The 14,562-nt window shown below is 38.8% G+C and overlaps 2 non-coding genes across 2 annotated transcripts; both read left to right on the top strand.

Moving 5' to 3' along the window:
• The first annotated feature begins 7,178 nt into the window (after positions 1-7,178).
• trnaf-gaa (transfer RNA phenylalanine (anticodon GAA)) lies at positions 7,179-7,252 on the top strand. Its single transcript has one exon. It is a non-coding gene; the product is annotated as a tRNA-Phe (tRNA).
• Positions 7,253-7,490: 238 nt separating this feature from the next.
• On the top strand, positions 7,491-7,563 carry trnaf-gaa (transfer RNA phenylalanine (anticodon GAA)). Its single transcript has one exon. It is a non-coding gene; the product is annotated as a tRNA-Phe (tRNA).
• Positions 7,564-14,562: the final 6,999 nt, after the last annotated feature.

The following is a 14,562-nucleotide window of genomic DNA, read 5'->3' as shown; positions in this document are numbered from 1 at the left end:
TGTGTCGTAAACTACCTTCTGCAGGCTACTTCAAATAAAACCATACTGGCTGTACATGAAAGAACATACTGGAGTGTCAAACTATGGCAGGGGTGACCAACACGGTGCTGAGGGCACCATGTTGCCCCCAAGGGCTTGTTCTAAAAATAGCTATCAGCTATCATTTACAGTATTTGTTTAAAAAAACAAAACATGTGGCTTTCTGGTGATTCTCATTTTCACTGGACTTCTGGAATGGAAATAAAGTAAGCTGCAGTATTTAGTCATTATTATAATTTTGTCATGTGTAATGAATATATAACTCTTTGTATGCATTTAAAAAGGAAGATTTAAATAACTTATTTGAATTCAAGAAACTTGAGAGACTGCAGAATTTTGTGATTTAATTAAAAGTGCAGGGTGGGGGTCTCATAATAATGCCCCCTCCCCAAAAATCCTTTTAGTCACAACACTGCAAAGGTTGCAATCACTGAGGGGGGTGCAACTTAGGCGTCTCCAATTGCTCATGTCACATCTACGTCATCCGCAAGGGGAAACCTTGCAGTTTACATGCATAAACACACTTTGCGAACGCCAGTCTTCCGCAATGTCAAGCACCGTGTGTGCTTCGACTGCCCTGATTTTTACAGAGAATGAGGGGAGCCGCTTCAATTGGCCAGAATTCGGCTGTCTTCCATCCCGGCACAACAGGCAAACTCCCACGTCTACCGGCGTAGTCAGGAAAATATGAAAGAAAACTCCATCCATGCACACAGACTGAGCATGCGGATAGGACCCGAAGAGTAGCAGATCAGTGCTGGTCTCCACGCATTTGAGAAATCCAAACTTTTGAATGCTAGTTAAGCTGAATACTATGAATTATTCAAATTAACAGAAGGCAATTTAAGCAATTTTATTTTAGAAGTGTGTATCTAACTGGTAGCCTTTCGCATTAATCAGTACCTAAGAAATAGTTTCAAAATACAACATTTTACGGACATTGATGGTTACTATTCTTTTATTTAATGAGTTCATATTACTGCAATGCAAAATTTCACTTGTCTGACTTTTATAATAACAATTCATTGACATTATAATTCATTATTCTTTGTTTCAGTCTCTGAGGAAAAATAGAGAATACAATTCTAAGGTGCCGGTATGTGTACATGAGAAAACCCAGAGAGATGGTCTGGATCTGGCAGCTGTATTGTTTGAGAGCGGGAGGGAACGACATCCATTACGCTCTGTTTGTCATTTTAGCAACACTCGCAGTGTATGAAAAATTCAACCTGCTGCGGCACGATCATGAATTTATTTAGTAAGTACAACTCGCACAGTATACATGGCGGAAGTTTTAATGTGAAGGAAGGCGACTGCTTTAAACTTGAAACTGAACATTATTTGTGTGTTTTAAATAACTGTAAAACAGGATGATCTCATTTACAAACCTGTCAATAAAATCAGTGTTTGAAACACTGGTGACTTGGTATGATTTGATATATTGTGCAGGGAGTCAAATTAAGATGATTAACTCATTCACTGCCATTGACGACTATAGACGTCAAAAATTCATGTGGACTATTTCTATTAGTTTAACAATTTTTCATTTTATTTCATTTTTTATGAAAACCTATATATTTTTTATTGTACATTAATAACGTATAAAATTATCATGCGATTAATTATGATTAAACGGCCCTTACTATTTCTTTTAATTAGGCCCATCAGGCGATTTTTTTTAAAATTGTAATTAATCACATGACTTCACTAGTTAACTAACGATTAATCACAAATTTTATATCTGTTCTAAATTTACAAAAACAATTTTTTTCTAGGTTTTCATACTCTTGTTAGCAAAAGTGGATAGTAAACTAATAGAAATAGTTCAAATGAATTTTTGACGTCTATAGCCGTCAATGGCAGTGAATGAGTTAATATCTGTTTAATATCAAGTAGTGCCTTGACTTCTACACATCTCATCTTCACTCATAATCCACCATTGAAATGAATGGAAATACAATTGACCTGTTTTCGTCAGCAGGGATTTTAAGGAGAAACGCTGCAGTATTGCTTTTGATAAAAACATACAATAATATCATAATTAAATAAATGACTTGAAAAAATACAGTTTGTGTTATAGTAATTCACAGAGAGATTTTTGCTTCTTATTCTGTTGTGCATTACTTGGCCAACAGGGCGCAGTATAATGCATACAGGCCTACTACTTGTAGATTTTACGATTAAACATACATTGCCTCCAATAATAGTGATGGAAGATAAAGAATATGTTCCGGTGAGTATTGATATATGGTGTATGCCTGTATGCGTTGCTACGATTCATCCACTACATCGATGTATCGATTTATGTTCACATGATCCAACTACATTGATCTGTGCTTGGCAAGTTGGCTTCATATATTGATTTAAAATCCTTTTAAAAGGTCATTGCTGGTTTGTATGATATAGGAAATAACACATTGGGTTTAAGCACAGCAGACTATTCTGTATGGATGTTTGTGTTTTTAGCACTCTTAATGATAAAGACACTCAATTAAGTTGTTCTCTCTATGCCAGTAACAACATGGAGGCTGGCCAGTGTGTACAAACGCGCTTCCTTTTGCAAAGACGTAAATGTTCTAACAATGTCTTGAGAGATAATATGCGGTATAGTGGAAATTATGAATCAGTGTGTTTGTCATGTGCAACAGCGCAGTGTTTAAAAAGCACCAGTAAAGCGTTGAAACTTTTTTTTTGTGTGTCTGCAACCTTGACTAAACATTGTTTCATGTTGCTGCAGCCCACGCACTCTACTGTATGTCTTATTTATGTGCCTCCTCTCACTTTGATGAGCGGCCTGACGTCATTGAAGGCAAAAGTCAGTTGTCGGTAGTTTGTCGGCTCTGGAGAAACCATGGAGAGATATTAGCAATGGTATCGATAATTATCATAGCATATTTGTTTTTTTCTAAATGATGTATACGACAGCATTAGGTCCACCTACACTATCTGTATAAGGGCTATATGAAAAATGTTGTATTTACAAGGGTATAAATCTCAGTCTTGTTTGACATCAGAGAGTATTAATTTAACATTCTTGTTTCCTGTATGTTACAATAACATTGTGGCTGGCAAGCAATACATTCAGCATGTTTTTAAGAGAGAAAAAAAATACAATTACAATAAGATTTTCTATGCACCCCCACTTTCCTAAACAGGATATTCTGAATAATATAGCATTTGTGGAATATGAATTAAGCAGCTAAATCTACCTTCTTTTATCCATCTGAGGCGACGGCCATTTTGCCACAGTGCACTTCGCTCAGCTTGTAAACGTCACATGACCAAACCCCAAAACAGGTGAGCCACGATTGGTCGTTATCTAGGGGTGTGAATATCCTAGTACCTGGCGATTCAATTCGTATCACGATTCATAGGTTCCGATTAATCCCGATACTAATTTATAAATTGATTATTGCGATTTTTTTAAACTCAAATTCAGAAATGACTAATCAGTAAACTTGTACATGTACACTGTAAGATTTGTATGAAAAATTATTTATTTATCTGAAAATTCAGGCTTATAACTGAGCCACTGCATTTAACAAACAGGTTGCAGTCTGCTTAATGTGTGAATCCTAACCCTAAGTAAGACGTTTTGTTGAATATTCCCATAAAAAATTGATGTTTAAAAATTGATTCGGCCGCATATCGAATCGATTCGAGAATTGCGCGCTGTAATATCGCGATATATTGCAGAATCTATTTTTTCTAACACCCCTATCGTTACCTGAGCCCGTAGGTTCTGTGATGTCATCTTCAGTCGACAGCAAGTGGCAAAATGGTTGCCGCCTGAAATGGAAATTATTCTTTGATTTTGCCGCTTAATTCATATTCCACAAACGCATTATTTGATCAGAATGCCGTGTTTAGACTAGTGGGGGTGCACAGAACATAATCCTGTAAAAATAATTTTTAGAGTTGACTTACCCTTTAAATTGTTGTACTACTATTTCAATGCACATTGACTCGTCTCATACTCTTTTTGTGGTGTTTGTTGTACATGTGCGCAGAAGTATTTATCCTATTACTTCAAATGTGCTTTAAAATGCTAATGTCGTGCGTAGCGTCATGGTCAAATTCTGCCCAAAACACATTTCAGCACATTGCATGTACAAAAAAAAAGAAAAAAAAAAGACAACAAAGCAAAACCTTGTAACATATATGGCCTTCATTGTATCCACTGGCTTATCAAATGGGTGCAGGAGCATTAAATCAGATTGCGCCTTCTTTCTAGCCCAACAGTGTACATTTTGTGAAGCAGTGGATAAGGCTCATGTTTTATTTGTGAGAAGCGGGCCCATTGTCCCATAAGTCACCTCACACAGCACTCTTCCTCTTCACGCCACGCTGAGCTTGTCCCACTGAGTTAGCGTCACACGCTGCTAAAGCACTTAGCTTGTGTTCCCCGCGTCCTCTGTGGCTTGGCCGAACATCCATTTGGAGGTCCTGGGAAACTTTGAAGCTTTTCACCCAAACGTGGAGCGAAGGAGGCCTGGGACACATTAGCGACGTTGGGCCAATGGCCGTGCCGATAAGTGGCCTTCCTCGTCAATACATTAAAGCTGATCGCAGTGCACGCGCGGGGAACAATCTTCACCGTCGGATTCCTTCATCTGACCGCTGATTTGTAGAAAGGCTCTTCATCGCCGATACACGGATGGCGGCATTTATCCGTTTGCTTATTTGCCGGCTGTTGAGCTAGCACTTGTCAGACGCTGTCACACCTTTTGCCTAAGGACAGAAGAAGGGACGACTTCTGCTTGAAATCGATGGACCTCACACTCTCCTGATATGTGCAGAAAATATTCCTCTTGAAGGTGGTTGGTCAGCTGGGATGGCTTACTCGTGACCCAAGTGACGACAAGCGCTACAGAAAATGGAAGTCATCGTAACATTCAGCAACATTATACATTTGGCAAGATTTGATTAAATCGCCGCATTATTTTGCTTTTCCTTTGCCGTTTTATTTGATAAATACAAAATATGTAATACAGAATGCAATATAGGAGTGGCGAAAAGTTCCATGTTAGTGCAACACTTTTAGTAGAGCCTGGAGACTCTTCCAGCAGATGACGTCAATGACAATTTCATGCTTTGCTCTCTTTTTGTGTCACGATTACGATGTAAAGTCGTTTTACAACTGTCATCTTGAATCAGGGGCGAGGGGATCGAGTGAGAGGCTGTTTGCAGGAGGCATACTTTCAATAAATGATTTATTCCAAGCGACTCCCACAGACGCCATTATGAACCATTGTAGAGCATCAGGACTGTCCGATACCATTCTTTTCCCTTCAGATCAATACCAGTACAAGTAATCAACTCGTGAGTCATCACAGATACCGATACCAAGTATCGATACAACTAATACTTTTGATATTTAAAAAAACAATGACAGATGATTTTAAGGAAAGACCCCTTTATCCCAATGTAGCATTTTCCCTTAAAATGATATGAAATTAACAGCAATGTTCTATTCTTGTCATTTCTTATTTCTAGTTCATGGTCATAAAACGTCCACCCCTATAGTATGTATGATGTGATTAGCACCAACACTCATGGTTTTTACCATACTGCCATTTTAAGCTTTATTGCACATTATGATGGTTAAAGGGATACTTGACCCATGGAGCCATTTTCAGCAGCAAAAAGGTCATATTTTGTCCAGAATAAATTTCATAACATCATTATTTTTCATGTACAGTTAATACCTTTAAAAACTTTTTTTTTCTTTTTACTTGCTATGGACTGAAGATGACATTACCTGTGTTGAGGAAGTAGGTAACGACCAATCACGGCTCACTTGTTTTCTGGGTTTGGTCAGCAAATGGAGCCATGATTGGCTGTTACCTGTTTCCTCAGCGCAGGTGATGTCATCTTCAATCCACAGTAAGTGGAAAACAATAGTTTTTAAAGGTATTCATTCTAGATGAAAAATAATGAAGTTATCAAATTCATTCTGGACAAAATATTACCTTTTTACTGCTAAAAATGGCTTAATGAGTCAAGTATCCCTTTGAAGTGGAAATCAACCGTAAACATTTCTTGACAATATGTCATGTGTCTAAACGTGACATTCTGATTAATTACATTAATTAAATTGTTACATTTGTGGAACATGAGTTAATCAGCAAAATCCAGCCGTTTTTATTCCATCTCAGGGGGCGGGGCGGCCATTTTGCCACTTCCTGTCGACTGAAGATGACATCAATGTTGCTCAGGGCTCAAGCAACAACCAATCAGAGCTCACCTGATTGGTTGTTACCTAAGCAACTGTGATGTCATTTTCCCTCAACAGCAAGTAGCAAAATGGCCGCCTCCTGAGATTGATTAAACACGGCTGGATGTTGCAGCTTAATTTATATTCCACTTACGCAATATTGACCACAATACCATATTTAGACTGGTGGGGGCTGCATAGAACATATTACCCTTTCACTTTGTCAGTGATGTTCCATGTGAACTGCATGCAAAGCACACCGGATTTCTAATTCCAAGTCAAAGCACTTTTCCATTCCCAGGGATATACTGAGTGCAATGCATGGTGAGAAAAAGGCTTACTGCCCATCAAATATACAATACTGTGGCAATAGTTTTGATATTTTCAGAGGCTGAAGTTGGCATGAGAAGAGACGTGCATGTGAATTTTGGTGATGATTCATAGCATTTTTGAGCAAGGTTGAGCTTTTTTGTGTGTTTACAGTTGTGCTCATAAGTTTACATACCCCCAGGGTACAGTATTTAAACGTTCATGCACAACTGTATTCCACTCAAGAGGGCTGAGATGGCATTACTGGTTTAGATTTGTGGGTACATGCTTTTTGTAAGCACTTTACTGTGTCAAAACCATTTCCGTCAAGGTTGCTGGTATATTTGGTCAACGTTAGAGACATAAGACAATTAACTCATTCACTGCCATTGACAGCTATAGACAGTTCTGTGCAAAGCCAAATGGACACTTGTTCCATTTCGTTGAATGCCTATATAAGCTCTTCTTCCTTCATAGAAAGACAATTCAGCTCACTAGTACACTGACTTTGTCCTTTATACTTAAACAAAGTATTATCTGTAATCAACTGATACACGATCTCCCAGTACCAGCCGTTTGTTGAGTTAGCTGCTCAGAACTGAAGATGCCAGGAGCTGAAATAGCTCAGTTGGGAGAGCGTTAGACTGAAGATCTGAAAGGTCCCTGGTTCGATCCCGGGTTTCGGCAGTGCAAAGCAGTGATTTTACATGAAGCCTCAGTTCTGTGCGAAGCCATATGGACACTACTTTTATATAGTTTAATGTCCATATAGTAGCAAGCTCTTCTTCCTCAATAGGAAGACATTTCAGCTTATTGGTACACTGACTTTATACTTAAATAAAGTATTATCTGTAATCAACTGATACATGATTTCCCTATTGCAGCCATTTGCTGAGTGGGCCACAAAAAAACAATAGTCTCAAGAGCTGAAATAGCTCAGTTGGGAGAGCGTTAGACTGAAGATCTAAAGGTCCCTGGTTCGAGACTGGATTTCAGCATTGCAAAGCTGTGATTTTGCATGAAGCACTTTTGTTAACAAGAGTCTGAAAACCTAGATATTTTTTTGGTACATTTAGAACAGATATACAATTTGTGATTAATTGTGAGTTAACTAGTGAAGTCATGTGATTAATTACGATTACAAATTGTAAATAATCTTTTTATTTTAAACAAAGAACTTTTTTTTTTTTAATTGTTGATAACCTTTTTTTTTTTTTTTTTTTTAAGAAAAGATTATTAAACAATTAGGGGCTGCAGGCAATCGCCATTTTTTAATCGTAATTAATCGCATGACTTCACTAGTTAACTCACGATTAATCACATATTCTATATCTGTTCTAATACAATAAAAAAAATCTAGGTTTTCATCATCTTGTTAACAAAAGTGGGAAAAAATGTTAAACTAATAGAAATAGTTCAAATGAATTTTTGACGTCTATAGCCGTCAATGGCAGTGAATGAGTTAATTTTGAATATCTATCTAAAGTATAATCAAGTGTATTTCTGGAAACACAACAAATCTGATATGAGGCTAGACACCAGCCGGACTGTACCACTTCACTTCCTGCTGGTCCACATATGCACCCCTAAGCCTGACAGCTAACACTGTCATTAGCAGCCAAGGATGTGAGTTGTTGCCTGTCAGAAAGGATTTAAAGAAATATTAAACAGCTTTATTACGGGTGAGGTTGCACATCACCGATGATGATGAAAGCCATTTTTCTGAGCACACTATTGGAGAAAATAACATGACAGATGCTTTTGTCCTTGATCTTGTAACTTGTGGAACATAATAAACATTCAAGTATTTCCTTTGCTTAGGTACACTCCCAGCTATTTAAGAGGAAATGCTGCAGAAATGATCCACTGGGACCGTCTGAATACATCATATTTTCTCATGACTGGAAACTTTTAGATCCACTGAGATTCACCACAACATGGGAAACAATCGACATATAAATATCATGTGTATTAAGAGACTTCAAACGATAACACAAAGCTTTTTTTGCGAGCTGTGTCATGAAGTTACTGTGAACTTAGTGAAAATAAACTCACTCGCGACATCCTTCCGAGGCCAAACAGCCTCCACTTCCTGTTTATTTATGTAATATAGGACACATAGCGGAGGGTTGTTCCGCTTCAAGCAAAGGGCAGCAGATTCCCAGCGAGCAGACATTGGAGGGATGTGAGACTGCTGGAAGCTTCTCTAGGGGACGTTCAGTGGGTGGGAAAAGTCTAAATGAGAGAAAACAACATAATGATGCAGAGGAGGAGGAAAGGAGCATAATTAACCAGGGAAATGGGCTAGATTAGATGTCACAGCATCTGATACGATTGCAATTTGGAGTTGTCAGGATATTTGTGCATTTGTGTGTGTTTGTATGTTTACATTGATTGTCTGTAGATAGCCTGATAAACACACTGGAAAGGAAAATTTCCTTATATTACTAGTAGGCCTACTGTACTGTGTTTCAGTAGAAGAAAGAGTACATGGTTAAAAGAAAAATAATTTCCTCAATCATAGAATTGTTTTATGAAATGGCGTATGTGTAATTTTCTTTGCCTAATTTTATCTAAATATTTGGGGTGTGCCAAAAAATCGATTCTCATAAGAATCGCAATTCTCATTTAGTACAATTCAGAATCGATTTTAAATGTCCCAAAATCGATTTTATTTAAATTATTTTATACTGTCTTCCCTTTCTTTGTGTGTGCCTTTATTGGGAGCGCTGTTCATGTTGTACCTGATTTGGCCACTTAGGGGCAGTGTGGTTCCACGCGGTCTGTTACACTGTTAAGTTGTAGCCACATTAGCAAGTAGAAGGAAAAAGTCACGATGAAGTTATTGCAATAAAAGTTGTTTTTTGCAGTGTGGAGCCATTCTTTTCAGTGATAAAAGTGCCACGAGTAGAGCGCTAATTAGCATTAGTGAGTCAGACTGGAGTAGGTCATTACAATTCCTTGCACATCTATAGATTGAAGCAAAAATCATTGTCGATCAAATTATCTTGAATCAAAAATCGTTCTTAATCGAAAATCGATTCTGAATCGAATTGCACACCCAAAAACCGGAATCAAATCGAATCGTGAGACATTCAAAGATTCCCACATTGAAAAAAAGTTTCTTAAATCAAAGAATCTGTCAAATCAAAATAACACTATTTTCTCTAGAGTGGGATCTTGTACAAGTTTGGCTGATGTCCAACCGAGACATCTCAGGGACAGGAAGTGCGGTGCCAATGACGATGGACTGCATAAGACTCCAGCAAATGTGGCTAATGTTTGGACACTTTGCCTCAGCGGACAGATGTGCACACGTTCGGTTGTTTGGGCAGAAGCTGTGGAATGTAAACCACCCGCCACCCACTTGTAAACACAGAGCTTCATAACAACTGCAAAATAGTTTTGTAGCCTAATCAACATCAGATGAATACTACGAAAAGCTCATGTTAAATTCCACATCTTCTCATAGCCAAATTTGACGTAATGACTTGGATCCGAATCAACAATAACATCATCATCTCCTGCTGCTGCTGCATATATTTTTTACATGAGAGATTTATTAAATGAACCCTACTTGGGTTTTGTCAACATAAACAGGGGCCTCGTGTTGTGTTAGCGTAATATGAAGACGACGCACATGCATCCACACTGGACACGTCCCCAGACCTCTGTGTTGAGGGGGGTACACGGGGGTGGGGCAATTATTAGTAATACCAGTACTTACTTTGTTCCATATTTTTGATGCGACAGCACTCTATTTCCAATTTGATTGACAGTAAGCGTTTTCTTCTCCATCAAGGCCTTCAATGTGATCAAATATGATAAAACTACATTTTAAAACTTTTTTTTAATATTTTTTTTTTATCTGTGCCTCAAGTGTGGGGGGCGGGTCTGATACACACATTTACCAAATAAAAATCCCTTTTCAGCAGAGATAACTGATTGACACAGAAAGACCGAGTGAGCCGGATTTAGCCAGAGCAGCTAACAAGAGAGGCTAGCGGGAGCTAGTCGGAGTCATTGGCCCCCACCGGGCTAACTACGTTTGTGAAGTTGTCTATGGGTATCCGTGGCAGGTAGATGGCGGCGAAACATGTCAGCCTCTTGTAAGGTGAGACTCCAGTCATCTAATATAATTAGTGATTACTAGAACTACGATTATATATATAAAAATTTAAAGATAAAAAATGATACGATGCAACATATTCATTTTTTTCACATTATTGAAATCAATAGTATGTTTTTAAATTGAATAAATTATTACATCACCACTAGATGGCGCTAAAGATTACACACTGTTACTTTAATCTTCCTTGCATTTGACCAGTTACAACCGGTATCTCATTGAGCAGCGAATGCCTGCAAACGTGGCGATTTTTTGTGTTTTTGTAAAAGCTTGCAAAAAGGTTCGCAGACAAGTTTTTCTTGTCACTTGCGAAACCCACGTTTGCAAGCATTCACATACCAGAATAGTTCTTATACATTTGAAGGCAATGGATTGATATAGATAGACAGACAGACAGACAGAGTCCAGACTGCAGCTGAGTAAATCTCCACAAGGTAAATCTCCTAAATGCCACGGAGTATCAATCACAGGCCTCCAAACTAAACATGTTAATGGCACATTCTCCTGTTCCCTTTTGAGCAGTGCAGAGCCAAGGCATGGTTCTCATCCATTGAACAATAACAAGGCACTTAATAGCAGCAGGACGTAGGTCCGCCATTCGGAGGCACTAAATCAGTCCCCGCCACGTAAACATCGGGCTGTTACTCCACTTGCTCATCCAGAAGGTTGACTTGAGAGTGTGGCATTTGTAATTGATTGCAATCTAGTGAGGAGCGTCGAGGGGGATCCACCTGGATTATTAAACAATACGGAGCGTTTAATATACACTGACATTTTTGTTGAAAACTGTTATTATTATTATTTTTATATTAAATCAATATGATACCATTTCCATTGAAATTGTCATTCAATACAAACGAAAGACACAATCAAGTAAAAGGTGGGGGGGGGGGGGGGTGGGGGGGTCTGGTTGGATTTGTGAGACAGAAGTAGGAGAGCAGAGGCAGCAAGCAGAATTAATTTCATCAAATATTAAACATGGTTAGTGACTGGATTGAAAATCGTAGCGGTCCATTGGGATTTCCTTGCAGTAAGACTTCAAGGAAACTCCACACTGATGGATGACGACATTTTCAAATATATAGCCGCAATTAATTGTTGATAAGTTTGTCGTTTGTCCACCACTAGGAATCATAGCCCTAATTGATATGCAACTATATGCTAAGAGTAAGATAGTCGTCCTCTATCGAAGTAAGAGGTGTCTTAATATTTACCTCCAGTAAGTGCAAAGACACAAAGGCTGATTATCTTTTTAGTTGATTTGTATTGTTAGGACGAGCAACATTTTGGCGGAATTAGTGCACCTCAGTAAATTTCCCTTCGTCCAGAATCAAAGGTGTTTTGCTTTTTCCTTTAGATTTTGGCAGCACTTTTTTTGTGAAAGGACAACAATAGTGAAAGAAGAAGAGAAGAAGAAAATCGACTCCAAGTTAGAGAGAAGGCAAATTGTCAAATTTAAGCAATTGTTCAGTACCGGTGGTCTTGCATGCCATTTTGTTGGTTCTGTTCAGCGTTGTTACCAGTTTTATTTTGGTGTGTTTCTACCATTGCTTGGTGGGACTCTCAAACAGTATTAAGGTTTATTCATTTATTTATTTATTTATTTATTTATTTATTTATTTATTTATTTATTTATTTATTTAGACACACTCCGTGGAACAAATTATTCCGGATACTATTAATTAAATTGGGAAATGTTTTGGAAAAACAAAATGTCTTGAGTTTGATCAGCAGCGTGACAGGAATAGTGGTTAGACGTTAAACCCCTGTACATACATGATTTCAATGAAACTTGAAGGAACCTTTTAAAATTTGGAGCAAATCTGAATAAATACATATAAAAGCATAAATAAATGTTGTTGTTTTTTACGTTAATCACTATCAACCACAAAGTCACCTGCTAGGTAACCAAGGGACAAACACAAATTTGGCGCTCCTTGATTTGACATTTGTTTAGTTTTTAAGAGAACTATACGGATGAACAAATTCTTGTACAAACAATTCCATCTTGCCAAAAGTCTGTGCGCTGCTGCCAGGTACTCTGTCTTGATCTTTCTTGAAGAAGTCAATGTACATTGTAAGCATGACCCTTCTACATTTGGTTGCCTCTATCTTACATGTCAACCTGTAGCCTGCAACATTGACCAACCGTAAAGCATTACGTATTTCAAACATGCGTAGCCAACAGTATTTGGACGTGGCAACCTTTTGGTGCCTTGCACAATGGTACGGTAATCTCCTTAGCCACTCGTCATAATTTTCTGTATTATGGATGTTTTTTGGTTCACAGCTGGTCTCAAAGTCCATGAACTTGAGATGAGAACAAATGAGACGCTGCTGCCTTATATTGGAACTCCCTGCTGAGGAAACAACCCCCCCCCCCCTTTCTGTGAGCATGGTCATAACACCAAATATGGTTTTGACTATGTTGCAGGTCTGCAAAAGTTTCATACTAACGTACGTTTCCCCCAAAAGTTTCTTCGTAGAACTTTTGGTCGCCGCCCACCTCCATTGTCTCAACTGGAGCATCCTCTCTTACCCCATTTGGATAAAACTCCCCCTCAAAGTCAGCCTGCTGCATTTTTAATAAGACATGAACCCTGAAAACAGCGGGTGGCATTTTAAATTATGCAACCGTTTCACATCCTCTTAGGAGCTAAAGTAGAGTTGGGCTGACTTGTCAGAAGGAACGGGCCCTGACAGGCCTGAGCGAGGGGCTGGGGGTGGGGGTGGTGGGTGGGGGTGGCGGTGGGGGTAGGAGTGGTGATCATGCATTATGAATGGCGCTAAGTCGGCCTCAGATGCGGCAGCTGAGTGGAGGTGATGGAGGGCGATGGGGTAGTGCCAGCCTATTGGCTGCCTGCAGGTAATGCACTTCACTTCCTCCCCCCCAAAAGATACTCTCCCTCCCCATACGCTCTCCCGATTACTGGCCTAGTCTCTCACCACGACACCTGTCGTCACCCTAAAACATCCACTCTCTACTCTCCTAAATAAAACCCACGCGGTCGCCTCTGCAACACCAACGCGTGTGCCAAGGATGACTAAAAGATTGTAAAAGACTGCACTTTGGCATATGAATTTGGGGTAGGGTTCGTCCTGCATTTTTTAAATTTCATTTCAACATATTTGAGAGAGCCTTTTGTGACCACCACAAATATAGAACTAGTTGTCTTGGGGATGACATTCAACCATTACAGCATGGAGGAGAGCACTATATGGAAGATAAAATTGAGTTAAAAGCTGACAGCTTATACGGCAATGCTAGATGAAATTGTAAGGATGCAATCCGTTCTCATCCAAAGGCAATGCTATGCTAGGCTAAGTTCACAGTGCTTAATCACACCCAAACAAATGTGCTGTGAGGGAATTTATCCAATTCCGCTTAATTGGTTTGGGAAAAAATGTGGGTAATTGTATAGTGTCCATGTGAAGGAAAGCTAAAGAACATGCTAACTCCACACGGGGGTCCTGACCCTAACTAGTTCAGTGTTCGCCAACTTTTAATTAGCATGTTTTTTGTTTTTTCCAGAAAATATTATTATCTGTACAAAATGTCACACAATTGAACATTAAGAAATGGGGTGAGGGATTTATTTCTGTGTATGTGCTTATCACAATTCTGATGCATCTTTCTTCACCTTGTGAACTCAGTCACCTTGGCCTGCCCAAATGAAGCTTTTGGGCCTTTTGTTTGCCTTCAATGACTCCACATTAGTCCACTATAAAGAATACGCTGACTTATATGTTCTACAATACAGCCTTTCGGCTTCACGCAGTCTTACGGAATCTTCACTGAGTATACAATGTGGAAATAGTTGAACAATAAGCTTGTAATAGTTGCCTTTGTCTTTGTTATCGGGGAGTT

Source organism: Leptonotus elevatus, chromosome 3 (assembly GCF_054856555.1).
Source record: "Leptonotus elevatus isolate MCC_2025b chromosome 3, RoL_Lele_1.0, whole genome shotgun sequence".
In the NCBI taxonomy this organism is placed as follows: Eukaryota; Metazoa; Chordata; class Actinopteri; order Syngnathiformes; family Syngnathidae; genus Leptonotus; species Leptonotus elevatus.
The sequence above is the reverse complement of the archived record's forward strand: the minus strand, read 5'-3'. Positions and strand labels throughout refer to the sequence as shown.